The following is a 4,005-nucleotide window of genomic DNA, read 5'->3' as shown; positions in this document are numbered from 1 at the left end:
GTCTCTCTGAGTACAAACGGAGCGGCAGTAGGTGAGGCCAAGTGTGCAATGATATAAATATGCATCGCTGTAGAGGCATTAATTAATGAACCCCCTAGTGACGTATGGAAGTTTTGGAAGTAGAGAACGAGGTGTTTTTGCTTGGATTCATTAAATTATTTTATTGCATTGGGGATTAAATTTTGAGTTCTGAAATTTACAGTATGTTTTATAGTAGAATGACCTCTTAAATGTCAAAATATTAAGGAAACTGTATTCCTCATGACATGACCCCTTTAATGAGGAATAGGGTTTATTATTATTCACAATATATGAAGTTGAAGACACAATGTACAGTATGTGCTGACTGGGCACGTTTTTGTATTGTTACATTTTTGTTTGTATGCCCTTGCTTCAATTTAAAACACTTATTTATCTAATCAAAAACATGCATGGGCAAAGAAATATAAAAAAATATTGTCAGTGATGAAATAGTAAGTTGAAGCAAATCCTCATGAGGTGTCAGTTTTTATTTTACCTCTATAGGCCGCTGTTATTCTGTAGAACCAAGCTGTAGAAACTGTAGAATCCTCCAGCTCTGGTCACAGAGGAACAGGTATAAAAATAATAAATAAAAAAATATATAATAATAATAATAATAATAATAACTTTGTCTGCCAACTTTGTCTTTTGGAAATTGAAGTGACTTGGAAATGTACTTTTAGCCATGACCTTTCTTGTGTAATGAAATAATCTCCTCTATTAGCTTTTGAGATAGCTTATTTTTAATTGCATTTTTGCATAGAAATAAATTTTTGCTTACAACGCTAAACTTAAATTTTAAAACTTAAATAAGTGCCATTGCAGATTGATGACTTAATTTTGTTTTAAAACAATTATTTGTGTAGCCTTATATATTTAAGAAACAGCTACATGCAATAGGGGTTGAATAATTATGACATGGCTGTATTTCTAAAAAATCCTGCTATTGGAGAGGTCACATGGCGCCATGCGAGAAGCAGACGTGTGAGCGACTAGCTCTGCGCCCTTTGCTAGTTTTTAAATTATTTTCATTCAATACACCCAGTTACATAGTTGCTCTTTGAGGTACACATGGCAAAGAAGTCAAAATCCTTAGACTCTGGAGACATTAAAAGACACTTACATGTTCAAGCTGAGGCCTCTGATGGGCCTGTGAGCCAGGGACTCGATTTGGGAAGCACGTCGGGAGAAGAAATTCAGCGTCAACTGTCCAACATCTCGGTGATGCTGACGAAGGTTGTTGCTGACTTGGAGGATCTCGCTGTAATACGGCAATCGATTACGGCGATGGAAACACAATTCTCTGAGTTGGTCACAAGAGTGGCAGATGTTGAGAAACAGATCGATTATCTGGAGTCATCGGAAAGGGAATTATCCGCTAATCCACCCGCATCCAAAATGAACTTGGAATATATTTTGGAAAAACTGGAAGATCTCGAAAATAGGAACTGAAGGAACAATATAATTCCAGAGCATGAAGAGGGCAGAGATATGGTGAAATTCCTGGACAAGCTCTTCCTGAGTCTGCTTGACATAACAGGCCATAAGCTGGAAATCAAGTGAGCTCATAGAGTCCTGGCTCGGAGATCTGATGAGGGAGACAGGCCCCGATCAATTCTGGCCAAATTTCTGAGATCATCCGATAAAGATCTAATGTTAAGCGAGGCGAGGAGCAAAGGAAAGCTTTCTTGGAAGAATCACAATATTTTCTTGTTCCGGATTTTGTAAATTCGACAAGAGAGAAACGCGATCGGTTCAATGAATGTAAGAAACTCTTACATCAATGGAAGATCGCTTTTGCACTGATGTTTTCGGCCAAACTGAGAATAGACACCAAGGATGGTAGCAAAGTACTTTTATGCCCCAAAAAGGCACTGTCCTTCATACAAACTATGGGTGAGTAAACCATTTGACATTTCTTAAGTGAGTGGACTGACTCGCTGTTCAGTGTCTTGAATGTCTAAGGAATTTTTTAAAGTATTTTTAAGGGACATTAGAATGATTACGTCATCTGCCGTACTCATAAACAGCCGGCTCACTGAACACTTGTTTGACTGTCCGAGGAAACTGAACGGCTTTATATCAGCTGGAATTTGTTTTGCGGAGGAACACACCTTCAAGACAGTTCTATGAATGAATCTACATGTTCTTTGTGTTTATTCTGCCTGTTGGCTGGGGCCTGTTTTACAAAGTATTTTCTGTTGTGTAATTTTGCCTCACAAAATTTGTGCAGAAGCACCAGACTTGAGCAATCCGATGGCAAAGTTGTTGCGGGGGTTCTCATAGGCGTACATGGACCTTTTTGAGTTTAGAGGGATTGACGCTGGTTGGCGCTGTCGTGCGCAGGGTTAATGTGCACGTTTTTCTTTTATCTGTTTGTTTTGTTTAGGGGGAAGTTCGGGGTTTTATTGTTGCATTAATGGGGAATGTGGTCTGTATAATGTTGCTTTTGACACACAATGTATTTTTTTATTATATCAATATGTCAAATGTTAATATGAGTGGATTATCGCTCTCCATATGGAATGTGAGTGGGTTGGGGCACCCTATAAAAAGAAGGAAGGTTATTTCTCTTCTTAAGCATAAGAAATATTATATAGTCTTTCTTCAAGAAATGCATCTTTCCCTGCAGGAAGCTGAAAAATTTGGGAAGATATGGGATGGACATGTTTTCTTTAGTGCTGGCTCAAGTAAGAGTAGGGGAGTCATTACATTGATAAGTAAACATCTACAATTCAAATTTCTCAAACAGATTAAAGATAAAATAGGAAGAGTCATTATTGTTTTAGCAGACATTCAGGGGCAAAGGTTGCTTTTGGCTAATATTTACACACCTAACACTGATGATCAGGGCTTTTTTATAGAAGGGATGTTGCAAGCCACTGGCACTCCTCATGATATAATATTGGGAGGAGACTTTAATTTATTGATGGTCCTTGATCACAGTGAAGCAAAAGTGTATTAGCCCCCTAGAGCGACATTGATGCTTCACAGGATGTGTAAAAATCTTGGTCTTGTAGATATTTGGTGACTTTTGAACCCATCTGGTAGGGACTATAAATTTTTTTCATCAGTCCATAAGATTTATTTTAGAATAGATTTTTTTTTTTTATATCTAAGTCCCTCATTTCATCTGTTGTTGATTGCTCAATTGGAAACATTTTAGTCTCAGATCACACCCTGGTGAGTTTAGAGATGTTGCCACACACAGAGAAAAAGAAATCATATAGTTAGTTCTTTAATGTATCCCTTTTGCAAAATCCTGATTTCCAACAAATGTTAAAGACTGAAGTCAATGTTTATATGGGTCCCCATTATCCTCAGTGGGCATGGCTTGGGAGGCACTTAAGGCTGCTCTTAGGGGTCGGATCATACAGTATGTCTCATTCATCAAAAAATCTAAAGCAAGAGAACTTGTGGAGTTGGAAGGGAATATTAAAAGTGCCGAAGCAGAGTTGAAGCGCTGAATGTCATCTAATGGCCTCAGAGAATTGACCTGACTGAAATATAGATATAATACTATTTTGTCACGGAAAGTGGAGTTTTGGTTAATAAGGGCAAGACAGTCATATTTTGAGTCAGGGGACAAAGCAGGGAAGCTTTTGGCTAGATATTTAAAGCAGAGAGAGTCTTTTTCTACCATTCCCTCAGTGAAATCTGCTGGTGGTGAAATTTTTACCTCATTGGTTTTACCCATCAATTTTACCCATTGATATTAATAATGCTTTTAAAGAATTCTGTATTGACCTTTATAGTTCCACGTCTTCGTCTACTTATTAGAAACTTTGTGGAACCATTAGAACTCCCTAAACTGACGACTGAGCAAAACAATTCTCTTGATTCTGAGATAAACTTGGAGGAGCTTGACGAGGTAATTAAGTCCTTACCTATACGCAAGGATCCCGGGCCAGATGGCTTTGCTGCTGAATTTTTTAGATCTTATGCTACAGAATTGGCTCCACTTTTGTTAGAAGTTTATACGGA

The sequence above is a fragment of the Myxocyprinus asiaticus genome, chromosome 12 (genome assembly GCF_019703515.2).
Source record: "Myxocyprinus asiaticus isolate MX2 ecotype Aquarium Trade chromosome 12, UBuf_Myxa_2, whole genome shotgun sequence".
Lineage (NCBI taxonomy): Eukaryota > Metazoa > Chordata > Actinopteri > Cypriniformes > Catostomidae > Myxocyprinus > Myxocyprinus asiaticus.
Note: the sequence above shows the minus strand (reverse complement) of the source record.